The sequence below is a fragment of the Erpetoichthys calabaricus genome, chromosome 12 (assembly GCF_900747795.2).
Source record: "Erpetoichthys calabaricus chromosome 12, fErpCal1.3, whole genome shotgun sequence".
NCBI lineage: Eukaryota > Metazoa > Chordata > Cladistia > Polypteriformes > Polypteridae > Erpetoichthys > Erpetoichthys calabaricus.
In genome coordinates, this window is record NC_041405.2 from 13837506 (window position 1) to 13857019 (window position 19514).

General features: G+C 42.5%; 1 protein-coding gene across 2 annotated transcripts in view; it reads right to left on the reverse strand.

Moving 5' to 3' along the window:
- The window catches only part of LOC114661898 (synaptogyrin-1-like), a 75107-nt gene that overhangs the window by 49936 nt on the left and 5657 nt on the right, over positions 1-19514 (reverse strand). The gene's annotated exons all lie outside the window — the stretch shown is intronic.

Below are 19514 nucleotides of genomic sequence, written 5' to 3' on the forward strand. Positions count from 1 at the left end.
TTGGAGTCATTATAGTCCCCAAGACACTAGAGGGCAGCACCTTGCGTTGGTACAGCACCATGCATCCCTGCAGGGCATGCCGGGAGTTGTAATTTAGAGCAGCCCTGTTGGGCTCAGTGGGCCCCGGTGGTCCACACTGTGTATAGAAGGTCCCCAAGTCACACTGCATGTCAGGGCACAAACCAAATCATGAACTCCAAGGAACTCTCTGTAGACCTTCATGATCAAATTGTGGTGAGGCAAAGATATGTGCAAGTGTATACAACCATTTCTAAAGCTTTTGGTGTTTCTAGGAACACTGGGGCATCAATAATTGTGAAATGGAAGAAGTATGGAACCACCAAGTCTCCACCTAGAGTTGGCCATCTGGCCAAACCGAGCAACTAGGCAAGAAGGGACTTGGTCAGGGAGGTGACCAATAACCCAATGTTTGCTCTAACAGAACATCAGAACTCCTCTACTAAGATGGGAGACCTTTGTCACAAAGACAACCACCTAAGCAGCACTCCCTGAATCAGGCTTTTATGGGAGTGCTTCTCAAACTTTTGTTTTTTCCTCATGATCCACTTTTGCCCTTCTTTGTATCTTCAAGACCCAATGCGTGATGATCCTCATGTCAGAGTGAGTTGCCCTTTAGAGAATCACTGGCAACCGTTATAACAGAATGAGGAATGTTGATTGCTTGCCCTGAGGACCCATTGTGAGACACTTTGCAAGCCGTACGTGACCCTTTCCTACTGAACATTATAGTGAGTCACGCCTTTGAACTTAATGGAAACTTTATAAAATTCAGCAGGGTAGCCATTAGGGCCTGGTGCTTTCCCGCTCTGAAGGGAGTTTATAGCGTCTAGTAATTCTGATAATGTCAGAGGTTTATTCAATTCTTCTGCACTGTGAATATCTGGCTGTGTTATCCATAATGTATCAAAAAATGTATTAGATTGTGTCTTGTATTCTTTAAACCAAGTAGAATATAAGGACTTAGTAGTCTCTAAATGTGTGCATTATATTTTTATGGCCAATGATTTTATCTCCGTCTGTGTCGGTGATTACTGATATTGCATTGTAAACTTCCTGCTTGTGGATTTGTTGAGCTAAGATCGTATTAGCCTTCCCTCCATGTTGATAGTAGTGATGTCGCAATTTCAAAGTGAATTGTTCAGTTTTTGTTTTCAAGAGGTTGAGTTCAGATTGCAAATCCTGCCTTTTCCTATAAAGTGCCTCATTTGGAAACCTGTCGCGTTCTTGATCTATTCTGTTAATTTCACTGATTAACTTTGAGGCCTTCTTGGTTTCACATACAGTCTAACGGAGCTTGAGAAGGTCGGAGAATGGGATGAACTGCTCAAATCAGATATGGAAGGCTTGAAAAGGTGGAATTGCTGCCAAAGAGTCTTCTACCAAGTGCTGAATTGAGGGTTTAACTACATACATGAAGGACAGAGTTCAGTTTTTGATTTTACTATATTTGCAGACCTTTCTAAAAATGTGTTTTCACTTTGTCCTTATGGGTTACTGAATGTAGAATGCTGGGCAAAAATAGCAAATATATCCATGTAAAATTAAACCTACCGCACAATAAAGTGTGCAGAAAACGAAGGGGTCAAAATACTTTCCGATTCCACTGCTGCTGAAGCAAAATGTCATGGATAGCCTTAAGAAGTGTGATTCCTCCCATTCTAGGATATAATGCTTTACAGCCCAAAGATCAAAACAAACTAATCTGTAGGGAGATAAATGTCAAGTACGTGATCACGGAATTAAAAGGGGGGAAAAAATAAATCTATGCATGACCTTCAGGAAAAGATCCTAAATGGAGGCTGTTGAGATTCTGCAAGGAAATGAAAAATTACTGGAAGGAATCAAAGCCTAAGTGGTTGGTGTGTCATGATGACCGAGAGATAAGAGCAGAGCATAAGATGTTTCATAAATGAAAAGAGACCATCGAGTTTGGGTGCTTAGCTAAATGCTAAGTGGTCCAAAAATCTCATCCCGAAGCTTTATAAGGACACAAGCCGTCAAAACAAACTACTCTAGGAATCAATTACTATTATCACTCTGAGGAATCCAAAGATAACGGAAAGAAATGTATGCACAGTGGTCTTATAGTCAATGTCGTGATCAGACCACAGAGGAGAAACGAGTTACAGCATGGGGGTCCAGTACAGTCAAGCCAAGCTGTACTTGAATTACTCAGTGAAAGTTTAAGAGATACACACAAAAATTTACCAGAGGATTGAAAACTCAGTATATGGAATCCAAGAACAAACTCCTTTCTGCTGCTAAACATCGTAAAATGAGTATAATGTACTAAAGGAACACTCCACCAGTGACGTAGCTTGAGTTTGTGCCACTTGGGGCGGGCCGGAGCTCCAATTTGTCGCCCCCCAACGTGTCTAAATATGTTAACCTATTTAAATAGAAAATTAAAATGACGTATACAGAAAATTTCAGATAAATTGTGCATAGATTTATTCATATATAGAGAAACAGCAATAATTTGTCACATATAATTATCTATAAGCATCAACTAGACAAGAATATCGTATAGACACACTGATAAGCTGTGTTCCAATTATTACTTTAATATAATTACGCTGCGAAAACCAGAATCAGTGTAGTGTACCAGTGATAAGTGGGGATGTTTTCAGTGCAGAGCAGGAACGCACTTGGATTGATGACGAAACAAAATTGTAAATTAGTTGTTTATCTTCCTAGAAATTATTATCGCTGTAATGTTTATGTTATTTTTGTTATTGCCTCGTAAATTTCAATTGCTGTGTCTGATACCGTCACAGAAGAACAGTCTGAAAATGATTTTTGAAGCATTTGTGGATACAAATCAGAGAATTCTACTTTTTTCATTCATGAGTGCTATTTTTTCCGAACCCTGCTGCTTACACATGAATTGTACAGAGCCTTTTGGCCAATAATGCCACCCGGGGCGGACCACCCCCTCCTAGCTATACCACCACACTCAAAAATGACAGTTTGATTTTACATGTTACTTACCCCATGCACTTTATAGTGATAGCTGAGAAAACGTTTTTAGACATGACATAAGCTTTCTGATAGATTAGGTGCCAATGGATGCCAACACTGGACCACAGTAAACAATTAAAAAAAAATCTGAGACAAAAAACGTACGTTACTCATTTCACCTGATCCACATGTTGGGTCATCCAGTTGTATGCTCACAAAATGCAAAATGAATGCATTTTTGCTAAAATATATTTTAAAAAAATACATCAGGGGCGCCATGGTGGCACAGTGGGTAGCGCTGCTGCCTCGCAGTTAGGAGACCTGGGTTCGCTTCCCGAGTCCTCCCTGCGTGGAGTTTGCATGTTCTCCCTTTGTCTGCATGGGTTTCCTCCCACAGTTCAAAGACATGCAGGTTAGGTGCATTGGCGATTCTAAATTGTCCCTAGCTTGGTGTGTGGGTGTGTGTGCCCTGCGGGATTTGTTCCTGCCTTGCGCCCTGTACTGGCTGGGATTGGTTCCAGCAGACCCCTGTGATCCTGTGTTAGGATATAGCAGGTTGGAGAGTGACTGACTGACTAAATACGTCAGGACCAGGTGGCATCGTGGCACTGCGGTAGTACTGTTGCCTTGCTGTGAGGAGACCAGGGTTCACATCCTGGGTGGAGTTTGCATGTTCTTCCCATATCTGCGTGGCTTTCCTCCCACAGTCTGAAGACACAAAAGTAAGGTGGATTGGAAACACTAAACTGGCCCTCATGTGTGTGTGTGTCGTTCACCCTGCAATACACTGGCATCCTGTCCAGGGTATGTTCCTGCCTTGTGCCCAATGCTAGCTGGGATAGGCCTGGCACAACCCGCAGCCCTGTTCAGGACAGAGTGGATTACAATAACTTGTGAATTGACAACAGAACAATTCACCAATCAATGAGTGGAAGAAGCAGGTCTTCACTTCCTAAGCTCAATCCTACATGAATGTGTTAGCATTGCATGCACTTATTGGATTTTCTAGAGGATTTTAATTAATTATATTTTAGCGAGAAAAAACAAATGCATGCATTTTGTCCTCTGTGAACTCACGACTAGATTACTTGACATGTAGGTTATGCAGTCTGGATATTTTTGCACAGACATTGCTTGCTGTGATCCAGCATTGGGCTCTAATGATGCTCCTTCTATCAGAAAGTTTGCTCTCTCCGTTTCACATGAAAACAGAAATTAAAACAGCCATCACTACAAATCACATGAGGCAAGTAAAATATTAAAAAAAAATGAATAGTGGTGCGACTCCTTGACAAAACACTTGGTGTAGAGGGCAGGACTTACACTGCGGATGGGTGGAGTGTAGTGGGGGTGCTGCGTAGAAGGTGGGCACTGTTGAGAAAGCTCAGTTGACGTCACCAGGAAGCACTCTGCTTATGGAGCATTGAGAGGAGGTCCCTGCATCATACGAGCATCATAGTTGTTCTGTTGGTTCATGGAATAAACAAGCTGCTTCCGAAAGCCTATGTAATCTATGATGTCACAGGTTCATGGCTGCCCACTGATAGGAGCCATGTGTTAGATTTCAGCTAGGAACCCCCACCCCAACTAGGGTTCATATTCCTCTTATGTCTATTTTGTTCATTTTCAGTTCTTTTATGTTAATGTTATCAGTCATCTGGTTAATTTGTATCTTTCTACTATGTTCTATGTATTTTGTGGGTGGTTCCTCAGGAGGCAGGGCCACCTGCCCATCACCATTAAGAAACTGTCCTACCGTCTTATAGTGACTGCGGGAAACCCACAGTCCCTTGCGGTTCATTGAATGTTGGATGTTGACCTCCATGTTCTATTTTTTGATGATTCTTGGGAGTTGTTTGCCACTGGATTGTCTATTTGTAGAAGGGCAAGTCATTCTGTAATTTTTTTTGTGCTTTTGAGTGCAGTGTAGAGCATTTGCATGACTGTACATCCTTTACTTGTAAAGATCCTACGTTTGCCTGTTTTGTTACTAGCCTAGATTTGACAGTCCCCCCCCCCCCCCAACCCCTCGCTCTAGTGGTCATTTTAGGTTATCTTTGGGACATTTTGTGCTTAGGAACCTCAGTGCATAGTCTGGACTCAATGGATCATTTTAGGATTCCATAAAGAGACACTGGGTACTAAAGGCTGCATCAACATACCTCTGAACAAAAGGGAACAAAATCGGGGAAAACAAATTCATCACTGAAGAAATAACAAGAACGTCAGGAATTCAGCTTTACAGCTGTTGGATCCTTATAATTTAGCCTCAGCATACATCGACTGTACATTTCAAAATTACTCTTTATTTTTTACTCCCCCACCCATTATAAGAAGATGAATATCGATGTTACTATAACATGGGCTATTTTATAGAATTTTGGACATAAAAGTTATGCTTTTTGGACAATTGGGTCCAGTTGTCAGGAAAGTGAATATCTGGGGCATGGCAATCTCGATCAGCATCAATCCTGACATCTAAGGGTAATGAAGACTATGGACTAGGCAGAGAATTTGTTACACATGCAGGATGACTCTCTGACTCGCAAGTTCTTCCCAAGTATGCGCTACCACCCCAAGCAGAAAGGGGGCACTGCGGCTAACTGTCTGGTCTTCTTTTCCCTCCACAGAGCAGAGAAACCGCCCAGTGAGGGCAACTGACTCCGCCCCTTTAGGTCATTGGACCATAAAAGAGAGAGCCCAAACCTAATGCCACTCCCCCACCAGTGGAAGGAGGCGTCACTTTTTCGTTCAAGTGACCTAAGAAGAGGAGCTCCACGGCCTATTTATGGTCAGTCTCGTCGCTCTGACCAAGCTAGCCCGAGTGTTACGGTGGCAGCATTCATGTTTCTTTTTCAACGCCATCGTGCATTGTGCTTGTTTAAAATTCTTCAAGTAAAACGGGGACAGCCCAGAAAAAATTTGCCACAGTATCAGCCTGTGATTCCCTCAGGCAAGCACACGTTTAATCAAATTTATTTGTCGTAACAGTAAAGTTGAGCACTACTCGTACAGGACACGGGAGTGAGGGTCTGTGATCAAGGATCATGGCTTACTAATCAAAGCTTAGGAAACTGATAGGATCAAGTTAAGAAATGGAGAATTGTCAGGACCCATTTGTCTTAGTTATTAGGTTTTCAGGGTGTCAACTTGGAGATTGGACAGTCAATGTGATCCAACGTGACAACAGTTTGGAGTCCAGATGTCAGGAATGATGTCTCTCCAGAGCAATGACAGGACCTTGTCACAAGCTGCTGTAGAAATGATTTATATTTAGTGTCCTGTAATGTTAACTCTCTTATCATGGAAGTATAAAAGCTGCAATTGTTTGTGTATATGCTTAAAAAGTGTGACGTTCTGGAAAGGAGCAGTCCAAAAATACTCCCGTCCCCAAAGGAAATGACAAACAATATGCAGATGGCAGGCTGTTACACCAAGCGAAGTTTCGACTGAAAATAAAGTCCCTCGAGCGTCAAACAGCAGCATAAGCGAATTGTCTGTAATTAATAAATAAAACAGATCACAAGAAGGACGTTCCACATTTTATCTTTAAACCCTCATAAACTAGAAAGACTTTATAATCCCTCCAAATAATTGCCTGTTTTTGGAAAAATCTTGAAAGCAAATTGATGGCTCAGGTAATAGGTGGGTCATCTGTGCACAGAATTATGATTTTTTTAAAGTGAACAGATATACCTGAACTCTCGTTGTGGATTTGTCATGCACCACTTCTTAGAATGGCTTTTGTAGTTTTTCATTCCAACAGGTGGTGCATCCCAAAACAGACTACTTTTATAGATCCCATACCAAAAGTCATATACAGTGCATCTGGAAAGTATTCCCAGCGCTTCATCACTTTTTCCACATTTTGTTATGTTACAGCCTTATTCCAAAATGGATTAAATTCATTTTTTGCCTCAGAATTCTACACACAACACCCCATAATGACAATGTGAAAAAAGTTTACTTGAGGTTTTTGAAAATTTATTAAAAACAAAAAAATTGAGAAAGCACATGTACATAAGTATTCACAGCTTTTGCCGTGAAGCTCGAAATTGATCTCAGGTGCATCCTGTTTCCCCTGATCATCCTTGAGATGTTTCTGCAGCTTCATTGGAGTCCACCTGTGGTAAATTCAGTTGACTGGACATGATTTGGAAAGGCACACACCTGTCTATATAAGGTCCCACAGTTGACAGTTCATGTCAGAGCACAAACCAAGCAAGAAGTCAAAGTAATTGTCTGTAGACCTCCGAGACAGGATTGTCTCAAGGCACAAACCTGGGGAAGGTTACAGAAAAATTTCTGCTGCTTTGAAGGTCCCAATGAGCACAGTGGCCTCCATCATCCGTAAGTGGAAGAAGTTCGAAACCACCAGGACTCTTTCTAGAGCTGGCCGGCCATCTAAACTGAGCGATCAGGGGAGAAGGGCCTTAGCCAGGGAGGTGACCAAGAACCCGATGGTCACACTGTCAGAGCTCCAGAGGTCCTCTGTGGAGAGAGGAGAACCTTCCAGAAGGACAACCATCTCTGCAGCAATCCACCAATCAGGCTCTAATGGTAGAGTGGCCAGACGGAAGCCACTCCTTAGTAAAAGGCACATGGCAGCCCGCCTGGAGTTTGCCAAAAGGCACCTGAAGGACTCTCAGACCATGAGAAAGAAAATTCTCTGGTCTGATGAGACAAAGATTGAACTCTTTGGTGTGAATGCCAGGCGTCACGGTTGGAGGAAACCAGGCACCGCTCATCACCAGGCCAATACCATCCCTACAGTGAAGCATGGTGGTGGCAGCATCATGCTGTGGGGATGTTTTTCAGCGGTAGGGACTGGGAGACTGGTCAGGATAAGGGGAAAGATGAGTGCAGCAATGTACAGAGACATCCTGGATGAAAACCTGCTCCAGAGTGCTCTTGACCTCAGACTGGGGCAACGGTTCATCTTTCAGCAGGACAACGACCCTAAGCACACAGCCAAGATATCAAAGGAGTGGCTTCAGGACAACTCTGTGAATGTCCTTGAGTGGCGCAGCCAGAGCCCAGACTTGAATCTGATTGAACATCTCTGGAGAGATCTTAAAATGGCTGTGCACCGACGCTTCCCATCCAACCTGATGGAGCTTGAGAGGTGCTGCAAAGAGGAATGGGCGAAACTGGCCAAGGATAGGTGTGCCAAGCTTGTGGCATCATGTTCAAAAAGACTTGAGGCTGGAATTGCTGCCAAAGGGGCATCGACAAAGTATTGAGCAAAGGCTGTGAATACTTAGGTACATGGGATTTCTCAGTTTTTTTATTTTTAATAAATTTGCAAAAACCTCAAGTGAATTTTTTTCACGTTGTCATTATGGGGTGTTGTGTGTAGAATTCTGAGAAAAAAATGAATTTAATAAATTTTGGAATAAGGCTGTAACATAACAAAATGTGGAAAAAGTGATGCGCTGTGAACACTTTCTGGATGCACTATAACAGAGACATAGCAACCAGATGGACACACAGATACAAAAACATATGCACACTTGTTCTGTTATGAAGGTTGATAGGGGCTCCTGAAGAACCTTTAATAATAATAATTTATTCTTTACATTTATATAGTGCTTATCTCACTACTCAAAGTGCTCTCCACGCAGGGAGGACCCAGGACGCAAAACCACCTGCCACATGCCACCTTTTGCAAAATGCATTCCAAATCTCTGGGCAGGGCTTCGAGTCGCTGCCTCACAAATCATACATCTGGGGTTTGAACCCCATGCCCCCTGAGTCTGCATGGGTTTTCCTTCCACACCCCAGATGATATGCATGGTAGGTGGAATGGTGACTCTACCTTGACTCCACTCTGGGTATATGTGTGCATTGTGACAAACGGAGGACATTGTCCCACTTTGCAATCTGTGCTGTTGGGACAGACTTCAGCATCCCCATCAATATTATCTTGATTATGCAGTTTTGAATATTATGTTATTCCAATTGTTAAATAAAAATCACCTCCTTCAGCTGCACACTTCAGTGCCCTCAAAGCAACAGAAGGTAAACCAGCCTGATGTCTCCAAATTAAGACTCTACTGGGCCATTTTGAGCATAAGCAGTAGTTGTAGACCTGAAGCGATGTTACCTCACGAGCGTGGCACACACTAAGCACACAAACCCCTAATCTTAGCTACCCTCCCAAACCTGCGAGACTTGAACTGCTGCTCTACACCCACAGTGTTGTCTGCTCCTCGGTCTCTCCAACATCATTTTATTTCCATGACTTCTGCAGATGGATTTTGCATCTTTTTGTTGTTACAAATGTTTGTGATGCACCATCTGTTGGAATGACAGAGATATAGAAACTGGACGGACACACAGACACTTGTAATTTTAAGAAGATGGGCGTTTGTACATGTTCACACATTGTGATGGACTGGCGTCACATCCAGGGATTGTTCCTGCCTTGTGCCTGATGTTTGCTGGCTTAGGCTCCAGTTTCCTTGTGACCCTGCGCTGAATAAGCAAGTTTTAAAGAAATGAATGGACGGATAGATATAAATATATTAAATACACTTAACACAGTACACACACACACACACACATCTAAAAACAGACCCTCTGCCAAAAGCAATTAAGATGAAGCCAGCTCTCATCCACATATGCTTGTTACAACCCATTCTTCTGTGCCTAAGCCAAACGGCACATTCTGTTTATTTTATGTCTATGACAAAGTGACAAATGAACACAAAAAAAAAAAACAAACGTAAAGACTAAAATACTTCATCTTAGGGCTTTTTTGTGCAGATTTTTAGAGTGTTGGCGTTTTCCCGATTTCAGAGCCGATGCTGTAGCTTAAACTGTTGGACATCTGTGTGTTACTGTAACCGGCTGCCAGAAAATACGGTTTATGAGTGACATATTTGTATCCGACACTTGAAAATGTGAGAACAAAGCATCAGGGCAGAAAAGCTTCATTAGCACAGGATTTGTAGTCACTTCAAAGCACATGACAGACAGCTAGTTAGAAAGATCCCAGAGTTAAATTTATACTTCAAGTACACACAGTGTAGGAGAATAGTGTTTCTATATGCACTATGAAACATTAAGATCTAATTTAACAATATAGCAGAGAGCGAACTTAATAAAAGCATAAGCGTCTGTGTGTCTGTTTGTGTATCCACAATGTCTCTGTCATTTCAACAGATGGCGCATCAATACCTGTCATTGCATTTCTTATTCCAATAGATGGCACATCGCAAACATGAGCACCACTTTTTTATGAATCCCATGACAAATGGCATATATCAGAGACATATGCATTGCATTTGTCATTCCAATAGATGGCGTATCATAAACATTAACACTGCTTTTATGAATCCCATACCAAACAGCAAAAACAGAGGCATATGCATTGCAATTTTCATTCTACCAGAAGGAGCATCACATTTGTAGCAATGCATTTTATTACTGCATGAATATCACAATATATTCCAATAGGTGGTGCACATCAAATGTTAACACTGAGGCCAACATTGATTGCTTAGACTTCCACCCATCCTAGACAGGTAGCACAGATAGTCCACCTTAATAAAAGGGGGAATGTCTGTATCTGTGCATCCATCTGATTGCTACATTCCTGTCATTCCAACAGATGGTGCATCACAAACATTTCTATTAATGCATTTCATTAGAAGAAGGTTTGCGACGTGCCATCTGTTGGAATGACAAATACGATGCATTATTACACGCATTACAAAATACATTCCAATAAATGGATAAAAGGCAAATGTTAATACTGAGGTCTACATTGATTAGTTAAATTTCAGCCCATCTTTGATGAGCAGCACAGCTAGTCCACCTTAATTAAATGTGTATCTGTCTGGTTGCTGTGTCTCTGTTATTCCAACAGATGGCACGTCACAAACATTTTAGTAATAAAATGCATCGCATTTGTCATTCCAGTATATGGCATATTACAAACATTAACACTGCTTGTTCTAATCCCATGCCAATTGGCACATAACAGAGACATATGCAATGTATTTGTCATTCCAACAGATGGTACATCACAAACATTTGTATGAATGCATTTTATTTCCACAATGTTTGTGATATGCCATCTGTTGGAATGACAAAATGCATTGCATTAAATTACTACTTGCATTACAAGATACATTCCAACAGATGGTGCACTGCAAACATTAACATTGAAGTCTAAGTTGATTAGGTAAATTTAAACCCATCTTAGATGAGTAGCACAGCTAGTCCAGTTTAGTGAAAGGTGTGTCTGCCTAGTTGCTATGTCTTCATTCCAACAGATGGCGCAAACATTTTTAGTAATAAATGCATTATTCCAATAGATGGCACATCACAAACATTAACACTTCATTTACTAATCTCACACCAAATGGCACATATCAGAGACATATGCATTTAATTTGTTATTCCAACAGATGGAACCTTTCTTTTAATGCAATTAATTATTACAATACTTGTGATGCTCCATCTGTTGGAATAACAAATGCAATGCATCACAAAATTCATTTCAAAAGATGGTGCACTACAAATGTTAACGCTGAGGTTTATGTTTATTACTGTGATTTCATCCCGTCTTAGACAAGTAGCACAGCAAGCAAAGACAAAAGATGGTAAACCAAAAATGAATACAAAAGCAAATAAATGTTTCCATCTCTGGAATCATAGGTGAGAAACACCCTTTAGCTACATTTGGACCGATACGGCTAAAACACTGCATCTGTTAAGTTTGTTTCTTTTTTTAGTGTGGGAATAACTTATTTTTTTCTGCAGATGTGTGCCGACACCTCTCTCCACTAATCTCGTGAGACTCACCACTCGCTAATCTGCAACAACTATGGGATGCATTAATGCCAACACGCGCCCCATTGCCGATGTCAAAATTCAGACTGCTTCCCATTCAAATATGGGGTCAGCTAGGTGCATTGATACATTTGGGGGTGTAAGGAGGGTTCAGATTGATAGATGGACTGAAGGAAAGGATGTTCTGTCACATCAGAGATGACAGAGAGGACGCAAACAGCAAGGAAAGGATCCAGAGATGCGATTAATTCCTCAGTCTGCTGAACGAGGACATGAAAAGTCCAGAGATTTGCGCATTCTTAGTTTAGTCAGAAAGCATTTGTGCAGAATCGTGACTTAGATGAAGATCACAGCACATTTTATTCGTCATCAATGCAGATGTCCAGGCAGTTCAAAGGGTTCACTTACTTTTTCCTTGCAACTGTAATTAAAATTAGAATGGATAAGAGCAGACATGCTGTCGATGTCCAGATTCAAATTTGCTTTACCTTTTACTATTTGTTTCTAACACACTCTGATACCATCAGACATTAAAAGTTAAAGACATACGTGAATGAAAGCCTGTAGGCACGGAGGCGAGTCTTTATCTGCTTCCTCTAAACTCACGAGTGAGCAGGCATTCAACCTCAAACAGACCATCAACGTCAAGACACGGCTGTTCTGCGCTGATAAGCCACAATTAAGGCCGAGGTGGTCTGGGGCTGCCGGTGGCAAAGCGGTTTGCACTTTTATTAAAGAATTCACATACAGGAGGACATCCGCGGTATGTGAAATATTAAATAAACTGGCATAAAAGAATTGAAGACAAAATACACACACATCAAGACTTTGGAAGAAGCTACAAGACATTTGGTTTTCTATCACAGATGTGTTTTATTTTTGTCATTCAATACAAACCTTATAGCATGTTGATCACATAACGGCCTACACCAAGAAGGAGACCCTCGTTATCTGCACAGCAGTGCAAAGAGGACGAAAATAATCCTGACGGGTGGCGACTTCTTGTGCTGAAGAACCACAAAAGCTTTTTCTCAGATGCCAATATAAGCCAAGGACGATGTTAACATCCAGCAGATGGCGAGTTAAATTTGCATTAGAATAAATAAATAAGAAACACTTAGAGGTATTAGCCATAACCTGCATGCTAGATCTGTATCTTCTTATAAAAACAAATTACTGACTCATTTGCTCAGATCAAGCAGCTGCCAAAACTCGATGGATGAATAACAAAAATAATAAATTAATTCAAAGAATGCATAAGGTGCCATAGTGGCGCAGCGGTTAGTGGGGCATCCTCACAGACCCAGGCATTGACGTTTGAACTCTGACCTGGCCTCCTTTAAGGTGGTCTGAATATTCTTCCCGGATACTGCGGCTTCCTCACACATGTCCGCCGAGCCCGTGTGTTTCGCTAACAGCTAAGCTCTCTCAATAGCTCATCCACACTCTTCTTAAAGTTGGCACCACTGGCATAATTAGTTTGTAAGAAACTTTGATGTGCACTTTTACATACGTATGCTCAGTTAGTCCAAGTTTGTGTTGCTGCGGAGCTACAACGGGCTTATCTTTTAACAAGTGAATATGCGCATGTGGCGGCACGGTGGCGCAGTGGTAGTGCTGCTGCCTCGCAGTTAGGAGACCTGGGTTCGCTTCCCGGGTCCTCCCTGCGTGGAGTTTGCATGTTCTCCCCGTGTCTCCAGATGCTCCGGTTTCCTCCCACAGTCCAAAGACATGCAGGTTAGGTGGATTGGCGATTCTAAATTGGCCCTAGTGTGGTGGTGTGGGTGTGTGTGTGTCCTGCGGTGGGTTGGCACCCTGCCCAGGATTGGTTTCTGCCTTGTGCCCCGTGTTGGCTGGGATTGGCTCCAGCAGACCCCCGTGACCCTGTGTTCGGATTCAGCGGGTTGGAAAATGGATGGATGGATATGCGCACGTACAAGTACTTCAACTGATCCCCTTCAAACACCGCATACATTTAATAAACACAAGCAATAAAACACAATACATCTGTGCAATGGTTCAAAGATCATTGGATAAAGTTAACAGGATTTAAATTCACGGCTTCACTTTCTGGGGAATCCTGCAATTACCCATCATGTTGGATCGGAAAAGGAGAAAAAGATGCTTTTGTGATGTCGGGTGGGTAATAAGTCTGCCAGTATGTATGTATATGTGTGGAGATATATCTATTATATTATATATATATCTAATATATATATTAATTAGAGAGAGAGAGATATTATATACACTGTATGTACAGTGGTGTGAAAAACTATTTGCCCCCTTCCTGATTTCTTATTCTTTTGCATGTTTGTCACACAAAATGTTTCTGATCATCAAACACATTTAACCATTAGTCAAATATAACACAAGTAAACACAAAATGCAGTTTTTCAATGATGGTTTTTATTATTTAGGGAGAAAAAAAATCCAAACCTACAAGGCCCTGTGTGAAAAAGTAATTGCCCCCTTATTAAAAAATAACCTAACTGTGGTGTATCACACCTGAGTTCAATTTCCGTAGCCACCCCCAGGCCTGATTACTGCCACACCTGTTTCAATCAAGAAATCACTTAAATAGGAGCTGCCTGACACAGAGAAGTAGACCAAAAGCACCTCAAAAGCTAGACATCATGCCAAGATCCAAAGAAATTCAGGAACAAATGAGAACAGAAGTAATTGAGATCTATCAGTCTGGTAAAGGTTATAAAGCCATTTCTAAAGCTTTGGGACTCCAGCGAACCACAGTGAGAGCCATTATCCACAAATGGCAAAAACATGGAACAGTGGTGAACCTTCCCAGGAGTGGCCGGCCGACCAAAATTACCCCAAGAGCGCAGAGACGACTCATCCGAGAGGTCACAAAAGACCCCAGGACAACATCTAAAGAACTGCAGGCCTCACTTGCCTCAATTAAGGTCAGTGTTCACGACTCCACCATAAGAAAGAGACTGGGCAAAAACGGCCTGCATGGCAGATTTCCAAGACGCAAACCACTGTTAAGCAAAAAGAACATTAGGGCTCATCTCAATTTTGCTAAGAAACATCTCAATGATTGCCAAGACTTTTGGGAAAATACCTTGTGGACTGATGAGTCAAAAGTTGAACTTTTTGGAAGGCAAATGTCCCGTTACATCTGGCGTAAAAGGAACACAGCATTTCAGAAAAAGAACATCATACCAACAGTAAAATATGGTGGTGGTAGTGTGATGGTCTGGGGTTGTGTTGCTGCTTCAGGACCTGGAAGGCTTGCTGTGATAGATGGAACCATGAATTCTACTGTCTACCAAAAAATCCTGAAGGAGAATGTCCGGCCATCTGTTCGTCAACTCAAGCTGAAGCGATCTTGGGTGCTGCAACAGGACAATGACCCAAAAGACACCAGCAAATCCACCTCTGAATGGCTGAAGAAAAACAAAATGAAGACTTTGGAGTGGCCTAGTCAAAGTCCTGACCTGAATCCAATTGAGATGCTATGGCATGACCTTTAAAAAGGCGGTTCATGCTAGAAAACCCTCAAATAAAGCTGAATTACAACAATTTTGCAAAGATGAGTGGGCCAAAATTCCTCCAGAGCGCTGTAAAAGACTCATTGCAAGTTATCGCAAACGCTTGATTGCAGTTATTGCTGCTAAGGGTGGCCCAACCAGTTATTAGGTTCAGGGGGCAATTACTTTTTCACACAGGGCCATGTAGGTTTGGATTTTTTTTTCTCCCTAAATAATAAAAACCACCATTTACAAACTGCATTTTGTGTTTACTTGTGTTATATTTCACTAATGGTTAAATGTGTTTGATGATCAGAAACATTTTGTGTGACAAACATGCAAAAGAATAAGAAATCAGGAAGGGGGCAAATAGTTTTTCACACCACTGTATATATATTATATATATGAGAGATAGATAGATAGATATGTATTGTGAAAGGCGCTATATAGGCGCCCAATCCAACACAGACAGACAACGGAGGCACAGGTAAAAATAAAAACAAAAGATTTAATTTTCTTCTGCGGAGGGGTTACGTCTACCCCGTGTCCCTCAGCTGCAGCACAGTCCTCCCACAACGCACCACACAAAACAAATCAAAAACAGTCTTCTTCCTCCTCTCCTCCCAGGTAGCTTCATCCTCCTCCTCCTCCTCCCGACTCTGGCGCCTGGAGTGGTGACTGCTGGCTCCTTATATAGCCCACGTGGGCTCATTAAGCTGTGCAGCTCCTCCCGGTGGTGGCCACAGAGCCCATCAGGGCTGAGCCCCGAACTCCAATGCCTGTGGCTCAATGTAACCCAAGAGGGCTCCCACCACGCGTTGCGGGGGATATATTGTGCATCCTATGGCTGCTCCCCTGGATCTAGTGTCAAAGGGGCATCCCGGCCGTGTATATTATATATACTTCCTTAAAAGGCTGACGTCCTTCAACATCTGCAATAAGATGCTGCAGATGTTCTATCAGACGGTTGTGACGAGCGCCCTCTTCTATGCGGTGGTGTGCTGGGGAGGCAGCATAAATAAGAGGGACGCCTCACGCCTGGACAAACTGGTGAGGAAGACAGGCTGTATTGTTGGCACGGAGCTGGACAGTTTGACATCCGTGGCAGAGCAACGGGCGCTGAGCAGACTCCTGTCAATCATGGAGAATCCACTGCACCCACTGAACAGGATCATCTCCAGACAGAGGAGCAGCTTCAGCGACAGACTGCTGCCACCGTCCTGCTCCACTGACAGACTGAGGAGATCGTTCCTCCCCCAAACTATGCGACTCTTCAATTCTACTTGGGAAGGGGGTAAACATTAACATTATACAAAGTTATTGTCTGTCTGTATACCTGCATTGTTATCACTCTTTAATTTAATGTTGTTTTTTGTATCAGTATGCTGCTGCTGGAGTATGTGAATTTCCCCTGTATCTATATCTATCTTATAGATATCTATATATATATCTATATATCTATATATAGATATATATATCTATATATCTATATCTATATATAGATATATATAGATATATATATATATATATATATATATATCTTTCTCTATATATATCTATATATTATATATATAGTGGCAGGTGACCAGGTCTCATGCCCAGCCGGGACGCCCCTGCTACTTTTTTTTTTTTGTTTGTTCTTTATTTCGCCTTATACAATTTCTTGTATTTGGAATTTGTTAGTTTTTGCATACACCTTGGGGTCACAGCACAGGGTCAGCCATTGTACAGCGCCCCTGGAGCAATTGAAGGTTAAGGGCCTTGCTCAAGGGCCCAGCAGAGTAGGATTTCTTTTTGACTTTGACGGGGATTTGAACCGGCAACCTTTGGGATACCAGCACAGATCCTTAGCCTCAGAGCCACCGCTCCTATATTCCGGGGGAGCAGCCATGGGCTCCTCAGTACCTCCCCCGGGACGCTTGGTGGCATCCTCCCTGGCTGACGATGGTGCCTCTGTTTGCCGCAGGGTTTCATGGGAGATGGAGTTCTCCACAACCCTGTGGGGATCTGGGGTTGCCGCCAGGGGGTGCTGCATGGATCCCAGAGCCAATCTGGACATCTCTACAGCCCCGCCTGGAAGTGCAATCAGGAGCAGGTGATCAAGCACCTGGAGCACTTCCGGGTGGGCTATAAAAAGGGCCGGCAACCACCACTCAGGGCCAGAATCGGGAGAGGAAGAGGACGAGGTTGCCTGGGAGGAGTGGTGGTGCCAGAAGGAGGGTTGTGCTTAGTACTTGGGGCTGTGTTGTGGCTGGGGGGTTCACGGGGAAGACATGCCCTCTAGCTGAAGAAAGAAATAAAGTCTTTGTGTTTTTACACGTGCCTCTGTGCAAGTCTGCGCCTGGCTGGGCACTATATAGCGTCCTTTTTAGAATATATATGGATAGATATAGATATAGTGGCAGATGGCTGGGGGCCTTGCCCAGCCGGGACCCCTTGAAGATGGAGGGACAAGGAGAGAGAGAGACAATACATCCCCTGAAACACAAGAGGGCAGCTCCCATGGTTTGCATCGGGGTCACGAGATTGGAGCTTGGAAGCTCAACCCTGCTGGGGCCTATGACCACTGCCATGGGGTGCCTGGACAATTGCAAAGCCCTGAATGGCAGCACTTCTGCCACACTCAGAAGTGCTGCCAGATGAAGATCTGGGGTCACCTGCAGTATTTCCAGGAGCCCGTGCAGCACTTCCATTAGTTTCCGGCAGCACTCCTGGGTGTGGTGGAAGTGCGCCTGGAGCACTTCCGGGTACAATATAAAAGGGACCGCCTCATTCCATTCGAGGAGCCGGAGTCGGGAGATGGAGGACAGAGAGCGTGCGGAAGAGGAGTGGAGGCAGCAGAGAAGAGAGAAAAAGGAAGGGACTGAGAAATTTGGTTGGCGATTTGTGCAGTGTGTTGTGTAAAAGCAGAAGAAGAAATAAAAGCATGTGTGCTTGGACTTGTCTCACTGTGCCTGTCTGTGGTCGGGTTAATATTCCACAATATATACATAAATAGAATTGAAAGTGCTTGCGCTGGTATCCAGAAAGTTGCCAATTCGAAACCCTGTTACTGCCAAAAGAGATCCTACTCTGCTGGGCCCTTGAGCAAGGCACTTACCCTGCAATTGCTCCAGGGGTGCTGTACAATGGCTGACCCCAAGGGGTTCGCAAAAACTAGGAAATTCCAAGTGCAAGAAATTGTTTAAGGTGAAATAAATAAAAAAAGTAAAATAAGTCTTCTCAGAGTCTTTAAACATATGCTTTCCAACTGTTCGTACTTTATGGAGATACTAGCACTGCTACCTGCTGAAGACAGCTATTAGAATAATAATAATAATTCTTTACATTTATATAGCACTTTTCTCACTACTCAAATAATGTCAAATTATTTGCGGTCCCTTGCCCTATGCGTCCCTTCAGCGCCTTTCCTCGGTATCCACATGCGTCTGCGGTCAGCCCTATCTCCTCTTGACCGCGTTCCCGTAAATCCCACCTCTCGTCTTTACTTTTGTGGTACCTTTCTAATCTCCTGTTTGGTTTTGTACCTCTGTGTCCTTGAGGGCAACTCTCTCTCGGTGCGCCTCCTGTGCCTTTTCTCCTCCTCGGGTGTTTCCCATTCGCTCTTCCCCTTTCGATGGCATCACCAAAGCCTCACTGGCCAATCGCACCAAAGCCAAACCTGCCAAATCACTCTAAAGCCAAACTGGCCAATCAGATTGCTCTGAGTGACTGGACACACCCACCCACCACACCCACACACACACAGACCTTGGCGTTTTATTATACAATAAAAGATAGGATTGTCACGTACATTAAAAACTGTTTATTTTACGTGAAATCAACTTAGATAGATAGATAGATACTTTATTAATCCCAATGGGAAATTCACAATTAATGCAAGCATGTAGAGTGAAAATAGGCGTACCATGTTTTGAGTATTAAAAAAAAGTGTTCATAAGTAAAATGTTATATTATGAGTAAAAATTAACATAAAATTGGTGAATAATGATAACAGTCCCCGAGACAGATTATGCCTCTGCTTAAAAGCACCTTGAGCATGGGAAAGGTGCTATATAAATAAAATTTAGATAGATAGATAGATAGATAGATAGATAGATAGATAGATAGATAGATAGATAGATAGATAGATAGATAGATAGATAGATAGATAGATAGATAGATAGATAGATACTTTATTAATCCCAAGGGGAAATTCACAATTTTTAATTTTATATATAGTATATAATATATAGTTTTATT